Here is a 15,799-nt window from a genome sequence, read left to right as displayed (position 1 = left end):
ATAGTTAGGGATTTCAAAACTATACTCAAAACTTGAGGACTAAAAATGTAACATTTTGAAACTATTTCAAAATCGAGGAAAGAAATATGTATTTTTCCTTAAAAAATATCAATGAGTAGAAATTCTTCAGAATGTTGGACAAAATCGATAGATGAAATGATGTAATATCGATCTAGAACGAAAATTTAGACCACCGCATTAATTAAGGTCATCGCTACGTCATTATGGATTTCGATTTCTATTTGAAATTCTAAAGAATTTCTCATTCGAGATTAGTTTTGAAACAATAAATATGATAATTGAAGACTAAAATGCAACTTTTGAAAATATATTATTATTATTATTATTATTTGAAGAAAAAAAGTATGTGATTATTTTTTAGACAAAGGGTATGGTCAAAAGGTTATTATTATCACTAATCCAGCCTTATTTTTTTCGAGTTCGAATAGTATTATATTTTCTAATTTTTCAAACTTAGTTCAAATTTATTCTAATTGGATCATTAGACCTTCATTTATTTAGTTCATCTTTAATATTTTCACAACTACTATTTTACTTTTAGCTGCCAACTTTTTAGATTATTTACTATGAACCCAACCCTAATATATATTTCATTTATTTGCCTTAAAAATAAACTTCTAACTTTCCAAAATTTCAGTCAAACTTAACTCTGAGTCAACTGATTAGTATATTTTTCTTTGATTTTTTTTTTTTTTTTTGTTAAAGTTAACAATAAACTAACACCCCTAACTAAGTTAAAGATTTATTGAGAGTACAATCTATATGTTTTAAGGGAAAACGTAATTCATCAATGAGAATCTAAAAATTGGGTCTTATTTAATTACGTATATTGTTCTTTACCTATGTTTCATAACCAATGAAATGTGAGTTTACTATCAAATCTGTAACCAATCCGATTGCGTTTAAGACTTGAAAGTGGGCCCATATTTATTACGATTACGAAAGTAAACAACAACAAACATAATCAAATGGACTTTACTTTTCAAGTTACTATTGATTTTTTACGTTTTCTTTAGGTAAAAGTAGACTAAAAGCAATCAAATTATATTTACGATTGAAACCTATTATGATTGAATCATATTTGTAATTGCACCAATTTTAATTACTTAAGGGGCGTTTGAAGCCTGTAGTTGGTTATTATACTCCTAGGTTATTATAGTATGTGTTTAAGATGTAAACTATTTTAGTTTGAAAAGGAAATAGTAAACACTGTAGAAAACAATAAAAAAAATGATGAATGTAAAATAGTAAAAATTATAGTCAATAGTAAATATTTTAGCAAATTGAATTTTGAAATAGTATTTACTGTAGCTAATTGAGAATTTTGAAATAGTATTTAATGTAATAAGAGATAGTTATTATAATCTTATGGTCTCAACCGCCTCTTAGTAGTAAAAGTAACGTAAGAGTGATTTTGAAAGGATTAAAAATACTTTATTATTATTAATAAATAAAAAAAACAAATACATAAAAGTATAAGTTGAAGTTTCCAAAATTTAAATAAATAATTTAAAAAGAATCCCTAGTTGAATAATAATCCTCCATCTTTGCCTTTTTCTTATGGAGCTTTTGGAGAATCAAAATCCCTTCTTAGAGTGTTATCCATTTCATCCACAAGCTCTTTCCTCTTATTCTAGTCAAGTCCTTCATCTTCTCGACCTTGTCGAACACTCAATTTTCCACTTCTTTCATTGATTCAATCTTTCATTTCTCTACCTATCTCCCCATTTTCATCTTCATTTCTCTCCTACCAATGTCTCCGCCTTTCATCGCTAATGCCGATGTTTCCCTCGTCATTGCATCTTCTCCGTCGGAGATCGGCCTTGTTTCTACTGTGTATATCGAAGTCCAAGCCCACTGTATCGATCAACCTCTCCCTTTTCCCTCTATTCCCAAAAACCCCTTCAAAATCCTCGATGGCCCTCCTAGCTCTGCCGCTGGCAATCCGGGTGTTTATTATCCATAGATCATTTACTTTCTCTTCTTGTTTTGGAGTTTTTAGCCTTCATAACGTGTTTTTTTTTTACTCTGTTTGGTAACTGAGTTGATTGATGTCTCAAAGGAAGAGTAGTGATGCATTGAGTTTTGTTTGTTCTTTTACTGTTTTGCTTATGATTGTAAATTTCGCTTTTGTTTGGAACTTGAGTTTTACTGAATGCGTTTGAGGCCAGTTGCTACTTCTTAAGGTTTTAGAGTGTTTGAATTGTGTGTTATATGTGCGCGCAGATGATATCACAAAGTTGTTTCTTGATCTTTTCGGCCAACCGTTGGCAATGTTGGTGCCAAGTGATTCCAGTTCGGTGCAGGTGAATAAGAAATTGAAGATCGGAGTTGTCTAGTCTGGTGGCCAAGCACTGGGAGGGCATAATGTGATTTCTGGACTATTTGCTAGGGTCTCATTGTGTCCACCTTTATAAATCAAGAATAAATGTTTGCTTTTCTGTTCAAGTTGTGGCTAATTAGCAGCTTCTATGATTTTGGTGAAGATTACCTACAAGTTTATACAAAAGGAAGCACGTTGTATGGTTTCAAGGGTGGTCCTGCAGGGATCATGAAATGTAAATATGTAGAACTAACTGCATAATTTATCTACCCATATCGCAATCAGGTTAATTTTCTTGAAGGGATTTCTAGCTTTCACTTGTTAGAATTATTAGTGTGCATATGTGCAGTCTTAATTCGAAGTGATTGCCGTTTGTATGCAATTCTTGATTTAAAAGCATTTTTGTTTTATTAGGGTGGTTTGGATATGATATGTAGTGGGAGGGATATGATTGAAACACTAGATCAGGTGAAATTCTTTCTTCCCAGAATTTTCATTTTGAGACGTCTTAGTTGTAGTCAAGGCATTAATTGACCGTTCGGTTCTATTTCCAGTTTAAGCAAGCTGAAGAGACTGCTAAGAAGCTTGATTTGGATGGCCTTGTCAATTGGTGGAGATGATTCCAACACAAATGCCTGTCTCCTCGCTGAAAACTTTAGGTATTTTTCACAACTATGAAATTTGTTTATTGCCTCCCTCCTTTTTGCTCTCTCTTTCTCACTCTCATTGTCATAGATAAGCTATTATATGTTATTTTTATTGTAGAAATAAATATAAGGTTGAGTAATTAATTACTCTAGGGTACCATTTTTTGTGTGCAAGACTCTGTTATTTATATTCCCTTTCTATCTGTTGTTTTCAAATTAGGAGTAAGAATTTGAACCCGAGTGATTGGTTGCCCAAAACTATTGATGGTGATCTCAAATGCAAAGAGGTGACCACAAGTTTTGGATTTGATTCTGCTTGCAAGGTACTCATTTCTCTTTGTAACTGCTTTAGAATTCATATTTCGTTTGGACTGAACTTTGGTGACTCTTTCAAAGTTGAAGTAGTTTCTTCAAGAACTCAAGGAAAAAATGGAATATCGCATTCATGAGATGAGACTCTTAATAGGCTCTGCTGATGTTTATGCAGATATATTCAAAAATGATTGGTAATGTGTACAAAGAGGAAATCATAATAAACATCAATTGAGAAAAGCTCCGGATTAAAACAGTCAAGATTCTGGAAGAACGAGAGAAGAAGAAAATGCCACCGTGGACGTGAAAGGCCCAGCTTGGAATAAGTAGTCCCTGAGCTACTATGTGAAGACCTCATCACGGATGCATTCTTTTTTAATATCCTTTTTCTGCATCAATACTTCATGAACTTTCATCACCTTATTATTACCTGTTATCATATATTTGCTTTTACTTCTTTCAAAAAAAAAAAAGGGCGAGAAAAATTTTGCTAACTTTCTTTTATTGTTATCATTACCCTCTCAATGTTTTCTTTGCAAACGATCAAGGCACACGATTGCGGAGGCGCCGCATGAAGATACAACTACCTTATTATTATCATTACCCTCTCAATGTTTTCTTTGATGCAATGCAAAGGAAGATCGCCGCAAAGAAGGAGGCATCGACAGACAATGCCGACGACAGCGCAAATTTTGGGGTTGTATTTTTCCTTCACTCTATTCCAAATTCTGCACCATCGCATCGTATTTTAATTTTGAAAGTTTTATCACCGCATCCTGTTTGATTACCGCAATCATTTAACATTGATAAATTTAGTAAGTCGCCGCATGCTTTCTCTTTGCCATTTATGATTTCAATGATGAATCACATGCATCTATTTTTTTTTTTTTTTATATATATACTAGAGTCAACTTATTTTTAGGACAATCACCTCAAGAAATGTTTCTAAAAGTTAGTGGTCTGCTAGGTTTCTTTCAAATTGATCCTTTACCAAACTTCTTAAGAACATCGCATGACTTCTTTCAATCTATTGGCAAGGAGGACATTGCCGCATTTTAAATTTTGGGGTGAGGTATTTATTTTCAACCTTGCTATTTTTAGCTATATGAAGAAAAAAAGGAAAATTAGAATAACAACTCCACTGCCAACGCAATGGAGAAACACATGTTGATAAGAGTTAAGTTGTGAATGACACATACCTGTAGTTGGATGTCCGCAAGACACACGTGGGGGCAAGCCAAAAGGAAAGTAAGTCGCCAGGATCAACGCATAAACAAATGACCGCAAATCCGCTGCTAAGTATGTATGAGTCTACTTTGAGAAAGAGCGTCTTGCTCGTAATTGGATGTCCGCATGACACATGTGGGGGCAAGCCAAAATGAAGGCGAGGCATGCGTCCATCGCATGGTAGTTGCGCTCATCAAGCGATTGCGATCACCGTGTCGAAGTTGCGGTATTAAGCGAATGCGGTCACTGCAAGATTGCGGCTACACGATAACGCATAATAGAGGGATCAACGCAAGGTTGGTGGAATGAACGCATCAACGTACATCTTGGGAAAATAAAAAACTGATGTTGACATTTCACCTACTACGCCATTAGCAGCAGAGATTTAGAAAGGACTAACGCGTCGCGAATGTCAGAATCAGAGCAGTCCATTAATGCTGTCGGCAATCCAATCTCTATATAAAGAAGCCGGTGAGCAGAATCTCAACTTATCTAGAGTTTTTCCCTACGATCCAGACAAATGCATGAGAAGAAGGCTTGAGAATTCTTCATCTCCTTCTTCCATTCCGAGAAACGACCAAAGCCTACGATCGGAGCTAGATCTCGGGAGAGTTAGCTCCACCGCCCATCCATGGCACCTGATGCGTTATTTTATGAGGTGGAATTATGGATGAAAATGCGTTGAGCACTTAAGTTTTCTCAGTGGCATTCAAGTGTAAACCCCACTGAGTTTCTTGGTAAGTCCAGGGTCGAACACAGGGACTTGGGAAAAAATATGCGGTGGTAATTTCTCAGAAGAATTTGCGGTAACCAAATAAATCAAGTAGTTATTGGGAATGTTGTTTGTGGTAATAAAAATAAACAAATGCAGCGGAGTTCGAAAAGAGTTAGAAAACGGAAGACGCGATAAGTATGCGGTGAATGGGTTGAGAAGAGTTTTGGCTAACACTTCTTAGGATGCGTTCATGCTATGCGATCATACAACACACATACAATAGTAAATCATCTCTCGATGCGAATGCTACGACTTTTAATGCTAGAACGCATGCGATATATGCGATAAGACTATAGGACCTACACATATGCCTCTATTCTTATTTATGCGATGAAAAAATGACACATACACATATAAGGCGACCACATAATATCATACTTATCTCTAGCATGCATGCGATGCAGGTTGGCAAAAAGAATTTATCTCTAGGTTCCTGTCTTTTGTTTATGCAGTTCTAATCATTGCACTCTCGAGTCTAGATTCTAACTTAGCTCTTTCAAATCTTAGGTTCTTTCTTTAGACTCTCTCTCTCGAGTAGCTCTGAAGGGATGTCGAGCACAACATAAAGAAAATGGAGAACCTAAAGAGAGTCTAAAGAGCTACTCGAGAGAGAGTCTAAAGAGAGAGTCTAAAGGGATCGATATGTCATTCTTGAACTGATATCATTTATAACCCGCTTTCTACAGGTGCAACAGCTTATTTCGGAACTCAATGAAATTCTTGCCCATGATATTATAGATGAGGATAGGTTATGGAAAAATAAATATTATAGATGAGGATAGGTTATGGGAAATGAAACTTACTACTCGTGCTTGAACTTTTGCTGTTTTACTTTAACGCTCCATTCCAAGTAATTGTTTTTTCTTTTTGTTTTATACATGTCTTTCCATGGAATTGAGTTGGAAAAGAGAAGGCAACAAGGTGCATATAATGGGCGGCCAATTCAAGGGGCAGTCACATTTCTTTGGGTACTTATTTTATTCGTGCTTGAACTTTTGCTGTTTTACTTAAACGCTCCTGTTAATAATTTAATGATTAACACATATTATATTTAGCACTTGGGTAGTAGGCAAATCAGTTGAGATCTCAAAAACATGCATGTTGGTAAATGCATCAAGATCTTTTAAATTCATATTTGATAATTAGGGGTATCAAGTATCTAGACTTGCATTATGAACTCGTAAAGAAAATGGCCAATCAAGTGATGGGTTAGGCTTACAGCTACTTGACTTTCAAATGTAAACTTACCAATGGTACGAGCGAATGGCCATGAGATGATACGAAAAAAATTGTACTTTGCTGGTTAGTGCTCTGTGTGTTATCTCTGTTTATTTCTTCTTTTGACTTATAGGTACGAAGGGATGTGTGGTTTACCCACGAACTTTGATTCAACTTATTGCTATGCTTTGGGTTACACTGCTGGAGCTCTCCTCCAGAGTGGAAAAACTGGACCAATATCATCGATCTGTCTGTCCCACTTCTTGTACCTCCTGATCATTTTAGTCTCTAACCTTTTAACCTTTCATTCTTTTTCTTGATATCAGTTTCCTCCATAGATTTTTTCCTCATTTCTATTACTTACTAGTTATGCATACCGGGTAGGAAATTTGGCTGCTTCTGTTGAAGATTGGATGGCTGGCGAAACTGCATTGACTTCGTTAATGGATGTGGAGAGCAGACACGGTATGATTTTTTCATGAAAACGTGCATTCCTGTTCTCATGTTTTCTTGAATAACACGTTAATAATTTTTTTTATAGAATATTTTTTATGGAGAATAAGAAGGGAAATGATAAACAGAGTATCAATTATCCAGCCAAAATGAGATGACATTTTAGTTCGTGGGTATTTTCATCTCCAGAATAAAATCTCAAATTAAAATCCTAAGTTAGTAACTGACAAATCAGAATTGGAATTGATTAAATATGTCAAGTGGGGATAAAAAAAATTCACTTTTAACTTTTTGTATTTTATACTCATGCTCCTTTGCCTTTTTGCATAATCTTTTTTGGTTCTATACAGGCCAACGGAGGATTTATAATGAGTGCAAGTCACACAATCTAGGTGGACCTGAATACGATTGGGGTATTAAGGTGATTTTTTTTTTAAAAAAAATTATTTTGCACTGCCCTTTATATTTAATTAAATGAAATTATTGGTAAAAATGCAACCTTTTGATGAAGCATAATGCTTTTGTTGCAAAATGTTAGTTGAAAATTATGACCTTTATCTTATAATCCATGACAACTACAACAATGATGTATCTATGTTTATCTGACTTAAATGCATTGACTTTTCAGTTTACTTATAGCAATGGGCAGACTGCACCTGAATCAGTTACACACAAAATATATGAAAACACCATTTTGTTATATTTTTTTTTTGTTCAATTTCTTGTTTACTTTCAAATTAGTCAATTTTCATGTTATATTGCATTCAATATTTTGTACATTTTTATTCTTTTCTTGTTTATATGAAAGTTCTCTTTGAGTCGTCTGGGTCCTCAGTCCTCTTGTGAAGTGCCTATTTATTTGTTTTGCTATTCTTACGTTCTCACTTCTTGGTGGAAACTAAAAATCCCATCGAAAGTTCATTTATTTTCTTGGTTGGTTCTTTGGGAACTATTAATACCTTCCATGTCTTGCAAAAAACCTCCTAAAGTGGCAAGTTTTGTGGAGCATAGCCGAGTTCTAAATATTTACCTTGGTTGTCCCTTTTCCACTAGAGTCTCCAGGTGTTTTTGGTTGGGATTTGTTGTAAGCCTTTTCTTTTTGCTAAGGTTGGGTTTTCATCAAATGTTGGTGGAGGTCTTTATCTGTATGCAAATTTATTAATTTCATGGAGACCAAATGTGTTTTAAAGTAGATTAAATTTGTTACATTCGCTTGGAGACCAAATATCTCTTTTCATTTGTTCAATGAAAAATTCCGTTTCATTGAAACCCTCTCTCTCTCTCTCGTTGTTTTAGCCATAAAAATTCTAGTCTCTTGCTGGCCAAATCCTCACATCAGGAACTCATATGGAGCTTTTGGAGAACCGAAATCCCTTCTTAGAGTGTTATCCATTTCATCCACAAGCTCTTTCCTCTTATTCTAGTCGAGTCCTTCTTCATCTTCTTGACCTTGTCGAACACTCAATTTTCCACTTCTTTCATTGATTCAATCTTTCATTTCTCTACCTATCTCCCCATTTTCATTTTCATCTCTCCTACCAATGTCTCCACCTTTCATCGCTAATGCCGATGTTTCCCCCGTCATTGCATCTTCTCCATCGGAGATCGGCCGTGTTTCTACTGTGTATAGTGAAGTCCAAGCTCACCGTATCGATCAACCTCACCCTTTTCCCTCTATTCTCAAAAACCCCTTCAAAATCCTCGATGCCCTCCTAGCTCTGAGTTGATTGATGTCTCGAAGGAAGAGTAGTGACATGCATTGAGTTTTGTTTATTCTTTTACTGTGTTTTTCTTATGATTATAGATCTCGCTTTTGTTTGGAACTTGAGTTTTACAGAATGAGTTTGAGGCCAATTGCTACTTCTTAAGGTTTTAGAGTGTTTGAGTTGTGTGTTATATGTGCGTGCAGATGAGATCACAAAGCTGTTTCCTGATCTTTTCGGCCAACCGTCGACAATGTTGGTGCCAAGTGATTCCAGTTCGATGCAGATGAATAAGAAATTGAAGATTGGAGTTGTCTAGTTTTGTGGCCAAGCACTAAGAGGGCATAATGTGATTTCTAGACTATTTGGTAGGGTCTCATTGTGTCCACATTTATAAATCAAGAATAAATGTTTGCTTTTCTGTTCAAGTTGTGGCTAATTAGCAGATTCTATAATTTTGTTGAAGATTTCCTACAGGTTCATGCAAAAGGAAGCACGTTGTATGGTTTCAAGGGTGTCCTACAGGGATCATGAAATGTAAATATGTAGAACTGACTGCATAAATTTAAACAGAGAGATAATTTTGATGTATTTTCTTCACGCTGATGATAAGAATAAACTAAAGTGTGTTTGTAATATATTTTCACGTGTTTAATTTAAAAAATAAGTCATTTTAAAAAAAATAAATGTTTGATAAGTATTTAAAATAACTTTTTAAATGTTTTTTTTTAATAAATATTCACGAAGGATGTTTAAATAAAAATAAGTTTTTTAAAAAACCATTTTTCCACAAGCAAACAGATCCTACATAACTAACTAAATATTTATTTTATAAAGTAGTTCTTCAAACAGAGTTTATATTAACAATAGTAAAAAAATAAATTATTCATAACATAATAGTTATTAATTTATAAGGACAAATTTATAATATTTTTTTTTTTACTAACATGCAAATGATCAAAAATAAAATATTATAAAATAAAAACTCAAACATTCCTATAGGTTGGAAGTTGCTCAATCCCCCATGTTGTTGTATTAAAAAAAAAGGTTAAATTCTAAAATAATTTTTTATTGAGAAATTTTCCAAATAGAAAAAATGTCAAACTATTTATAGAAAAAGTAAAAAAAAAACATTGATAGACACAGATAGATTTCTATGCCGATAGACTTCTGTCAGTCTCTATGCTAGATAAAGAATATTAAGATTTTATTATTTTGTGTAAATAGTTTCCCTATTTTTTAAATTTTTTTTGAAAATCTCCTTTCCTTAAAACTATTAATAGATAAAATTTAGTCAACGAGTATACCAAATAATGAATGATTAAATAAACGATATTAAGAAAATCAAGGTAATCTTCATACCCTGTTTTTTGTTCTAAGAAAATCATGTTCGATATATTTGTATGAAAGAATTTATATCTATTTGTTTACACTTTTTGCAATTTTTTTAGTACAACAAATATGAGGGATGGAGATCTGAAGGTGTAACGACCGGATCCTTACATATTATGGTCCAACCGCTACGACATGCATACTTAGACTTTTCTATCATGAGATAGTTTTGGCAAAAATCTCAAAAGAACATATCTAAGATTTTATTAATTAAGTAGAAAACTATATAAAAAGTTTATTTTACAAAACACCAGGATCCATAAAACATTAGCGTAGTGATACAAAAATGTATGTGCCTATAATAGTGAGTTTGATGGTTGGCCATTTGAGCGACATCCAGTTCTGCCACTATGTTGTGTCCTTACCTAGAAAGTCTGTAAAAATAGGATGAGTATATAATATACCCAGTAAGTATTTCTCACATAGGGTAGTGACCAAATGCACAATCACATGCAACATGTCCTGAAAACGTATGATTGGGACTGAAAACATATAATAACATGTGGTGGTCGGTTATGCTTCTAACGTAAATTTCTCCGCCCTGATAGAAAGATGAGGACTTAGGCGGAAACTAACTCATCTGATGATTAGCGGGTCATGTAGTCAGTAGGGCCAGAGTCGCATCCAACATCAACCATTAACATAAACGTAAGTGTAACGACCCGAACCCTAGGATCTAGGTAAGGCCGTTACTAAAATAAATGCATGCAAAGAATTTAAAACGACACTCAGTTATTTGAAATAAATGCTAATTAAAAACAAGAGAAGTTCAAGAGACATTTATTAAATGCCATTATTAAAAACAATAATAGGGTACCCATAAATCATAAAGGTTAATAAATACATATAAAAAAAACAATCCTTAATAATAAGTTTCAAACATCAAAACTAAACATTGAAGGGAAACATGAAAAGAACTCTAAATCTCATGATGCGGAAGCGTAAAAACTAGTCCCAGTGGCTCGATCATGAATTCCGCTGCGCCATCGCCGGTGCATCTCTACCCTTACCTGAAACATCAACATAAGAAAGAATGAGTATGAAATACTCAGTAAGTAGCCCCACCACTGGGATCAAGCTAGGCATCTATGTCCTCTAGATACCCGCACATGGCACATAAGTACATGTAACAGATGAGAGACTGAGTCCTATCCTATTGTAGTTAAGTATGCTCACAAAACTGGTGAATCCCGAAGGAAACACAAACTGATGAATCCCAAAGGAAACACAAAACTGGTGAATCCCGAAGGAAACACAAAACTGGTGAATCTCGAAGGAAACACAAACTGGTGAATCCCGAAGGAGACACAAACTGGTGAATCTCGAAGGAAACACAAACTCGTGAATCCCGAAAGAAACACAAACTGGTGAGCATCTAACTAATCAATGAAGATATTCACACAGTCTTAACGTGCTATGATTCAACATTGTACAGTTCTAAAACATACATAAAAATCCTTGATACCATGGCTTTATCACATACACATAATTCTTAATAACATATTATACATCATCCATGTATAACTTATATCATAAATCCACAACATGCAAGTATGCCTCAACACCAGCAGATCAGACATCGACATATGAAAACACATACTATCACATACTAACGATCAAGCACTTAGGTGTGTATGTAAATAAATCAGAATCCGTGCCAGAACATACTTTGATTCAGGTCATACTGTCAATCAATATGCTAAAATTTACCATAACATACGCTTATTATGCTAGCATACACAATTAAAGCCTGGCCCGTGGGCAGTTCCAGTAGTAAGATTACTTACCTTTACTCGCAAACTCTAGAAACTAGCAAGCTCAACCTCTTCCTTGTCCAACGAAACCGAAAGCCCACAGGATCAAACTTAAATCACCCAAAACAAAGACACCAGGACACCTCAAGATCCAAACCTCAACATCATGGCAAATTATTTTAGGCCGCAGTCTATGGTTCAATCAAACTTAAATCGAGAAATTCATAAACATACAACATGCTTAACAACCCACATAAGTTTAGAGCCTTACTCTTCACCAAGATTCGTCGACTACCCCTTTACTCGGCTGGACGACAACTTCAGCAACCTAAAATTTTTCCCTATATTCAAAACATGACGTGTACCAACAATTCAAGGCCAAATTCTAGTGACTACTCAAAATCCTCAAGGAATCCAATCAAAACAATTTACACTTACCCTTAATCCAAGATTCCGACAAAGACCAAAGCGAACCCGACGTGCAGGGACGATGGCGACCGACAGTGGTGAGGCTGGGGCGGCGGACGCGTGGCTGGAGGGAATTTGGACGAACGGCCCAGCTGGACGGAGGCTCACGGCAGCGGCTGGAGAGCTTCTGATTGCTCGCGGACGGAACGAATGGCTGAAAGGGACAATGCGACGGCGAGCGACGTGGTCTGACTGGTGGGATCTGGTCGGTCGAAACCCACGAATGGCGAGCAACGCAGTTGGGGGGAGGTCGATGGCTGGGTGACTGGTGGCACGCGGGGGCTAGATCCAGTGGTGCAACCGGTTGAAAGCGGACGTGCGACGCTTCGACGACTGAGGGTGTAGCGGCTGGGTGTGCGGAAAGGAAGAAGAAAACGGAGGACGGGCTCGCATGAGTGAGGGAGAAGGTGGTGGGGGGGGGGGGTCCTTTTTATTTTAAAAAAATATACTAATAATAATAGTAATAATAATAATAAAAGGAAAATAGTATAACTCTAATTAGATCCTTTCCTTAACCCACTTTATACTATTTAATTCTTTTCCTTTTTCTAAAAATAATTAATTCCTGCCATAACTTTTCAAATTGAATAATTTTTGAATAAATTCCACGACAACATTTAAATCCTCGCATTTATACTTTAAATTCAGAATTCCAAACATGTCCTTCAACTAAGGACAATTACTGAAAAGGGAAAAGTTTTACATTATTAATAAATAAATAAAAAGGTGTAGGATGTTACAGTAAGATTGGACTAGAGGGGTGCAACCATACATACCCTGCTAGCCCTAAAAGCATAACTTTTATCTAATTAAAATTTAATCTTATGAACAAACATAATGCATGGGGTCCCTTGTCGATAAACGTATTTTAAACATGTAATGCAACATAACAATAACATAATTATGCAACATATTAAAGGTACACTACCATGAAACACTTAAAAAGATGGTGAGATAACTACTTACTTTGACTGCGATCCTAGTTATTCCTTATTATTCCCTATGGTTTAATCAGTAGAGCTTTCCCTCTTAAAAGGAAATTTTAGGCAGCACTTCCCTTGCTTTTCCTCCTTCTAACTAACAGAATTACTTCACCATTTTCACACGATTTTTACTACTAAGTTTTGTTTGAGAATCCGTTTAACTTTCAGCCTAAAGCCTCCTATTATAGTTGTTTCCAGCTCTTCTCTGTGTGACAACTCATCCTACACATGGCTTCTTTAAAATTACTTAGGTTTAAGAATTTCTCTTAATAAGACACCTAATTTTGGCTAACGTTTGCCCTTACGTCATCCACCTTTGTTTGTATTCCATTTTGGGTTTTCCATGTATAATCTATAAGATCGTGGCCAAATTCAACCCATAATCCCCGCTTCTGTCCAAATATCGCTCTTTCTATTCTCATAATCTCGCTCTCTCCAGCTTTCTCCTTGGTTTGGATCTTGTGACTCTCTAGCTCTCGCTCTCGCTGGTTTGGCTCTCGTGGCTCCTGCTCTCTCCCACTGTCTCGCTGAGAATCTCGCTCTCTCCAATTTTCTCTCCACTCTCGCTTTCTCCAATTTTCTCTCCAATCTCGCTCTCTCCACTTTCGCTCTCTTCAATTTTCTCTCAAATCTCGCTAGTTTTCACGCGTTGGTTGCCTTCATCACTGCTTGTGGATTCCACTTCCCCTTTTTAACTCTTTCAAATTTTAAGAGTATATGGGCAATTAATTCACCTCCAATTTTTCCAATGAGCAGTGCCCAAACAAAAAGTTATCTACGGCCCTTTGTCTCCTGAATTAGATAGCGTCCAATTTCTAATTAATCCTCCCTGATTCTGCCCCTTATTCATTATTTTTGGATAATTAATAAATTTCTTATTTTTTTTCAATTCTAAATTTCCACCCGATTTTCCTATTAAGTTTATATATTTTTCATTCTTAATTATATATTTTATTTGTTTTCCTCCTTTCTAAATTAGGGTTAGGGTATTACATTTACCACCCATTTAAATAAAATTTCGTCCTGCTTAACATTTGACATTTAATTTCTTGTAGTGTATGCGTACAAATTTGGGTTGTTACAAAAGGTTCATACATGTCAATTACCACTTAATTATGTGCACTTCGTATTTTGGTAAATACTCCAGAAAAAATAACATTCATGAACAATCAAATATTTATTCTATAAAATTATTATGGGAAGAAAAATTTGATAGATGAACGTATTAAAAATATTTGATTTATTCTGTTCTCATTTTTTTCTACCATATGTGGAATAAGGAAATCGAACCTCTAACTTCAAAATTGATTAGTAAAAGCTTATGTCAACTGAATTACGATTCATTTATTTATAGCACAACACTTCCTAATTTTCGATAAATGCACTTTCGACAAATGGTGTTTAACAAATTAGAATTTAATCATAAATTAAATAAATCTTATTTAATATGATAAAATCTATTCTAATATCATCTTAAATCACCGATTGACTCAAAAGCTTAAATTTGTAAGTGAAGGTAAATTTAATCTTATATCATCTAACATAAATGTTAGATAAGAATTAATAAAAGAAGGACCGACATAAAAATTACGCTCTCTCGATATAAAATGAAACAATTGCTAATAAATCGAGAAAAATCTAAAATTTGAAAAGGTTTTAAGCCATTGAAGAAATTGAATAATTAATTCAAAAGTAGTACATAATAAAGTTTTAATAGGAAGGGAAAAAAGAAGGGAAAAAAGTCTACTGTTATGTTTTGACCATATGCAATGCATAAAAGGAATGTTTGGTTGTCGAATTTTACATCATTAGTATGTCAACGAATTCTCACGGTATATTAAATTGAGCTATGAATTTTAGGCAAAATAATGACAAGTAAATTTGACTAAGTTACATCTCTATTAAAATGAGACTTTTCAAAGTTTGTGTCATTCGAAGTTCCGAAGATCAAGAGAGAATTTATATAATTACAACTGACCTAAATTTTAACTTTGTTTTGATTAGATGTACATGAAATTTTTTTTATGGCTTTGTCAAGTTTATTAGTTAAAATATTACTTTGATTATTATATTTCGGATGTCATTTAATTTTGATTTATGTACTTTTAAATGTCAAATTTTAACCTCTATTCACTAAGAAAAAAATATCCATATTAACATTCCATTGAAAATATGTTAATGGGTAAAAGGATTGGAGTTGGTTGAATGTATTTACCGAAATAACTTAATCCTTTTTTGCTAAGACCCGCATATAAGAAACAAATCCAAAAATTGATACCTTACCTATTACCTATTACCTAAATAAATCAAAATTGCATAGTGTATTTTCTTATTCGAAAATTATTATTATTATTCAACCATTCATAATTTAAAAAATAACATTTGAAATACTAAACTCAAGATTAATGAAAATTAAATAGATTAAAATTAAATCAAATGAAACCGAATACAGAGTATAAAAATCAATATGATATTTTAACCTAGGTTTTTTTTTTTTTTGGTTTGAAAAGGTATTTTAACCTA

The 15,799-nt window shown here is 34.3% G+C and overlaps 1 long non-coding RNA gene and 1 pseudogene across 1 annotated transcript; both read left to right on the top strand.

Moving 5' to 3' along the window:
• Positions 1 to 1,774: 1,774 nt before the first annotated feature.
• Positions 1,775 to 15,799, top strand: part of LOC150029786 (pyrophosphate--fructose 6-phosphate 1-phosphotransferase subunit beta-like) — a 35,299-nt pseudogene continuing 21,274 nt past the window's right edge.
• LOC150029788 (uncharacterized) lies at positions 6,288 to 9,317 on the top strand. The gene is made up of 4 exons (XR_016527329.1): positions 6,288 to 6,988; positions 7,327 to 7,397; positions 8,886 to 9,047; positions 9,146 to 9,317. It is a non-coding gene; the product is annotated as an uncharacterized LOC150029788 (long non-coding RNA).

The sequence above is a fragment of the Benincasa hispida genome, unplaced genomic scaffold (genome assembly GCF_027475165.1).
Source record: "Benincasa hispida cultivar pf3 unplaced genomic scaffold, pf3_genome.v1.1 HicScf920, whole genome shotgun sequence".
Classification (NCBI taxonomy): Eukaryota; Viridiplantae; Streptophyta; class Magnoliopsida; order Cucurbitales; family Cucurbitaceae; genus Benincasa; species Benincasa hispida.
The sequence above is the reverse complement of the archived record's forward strand: the minus strand, read 5'-3'. Positions and strand labels throughout refer to the sequence as shown.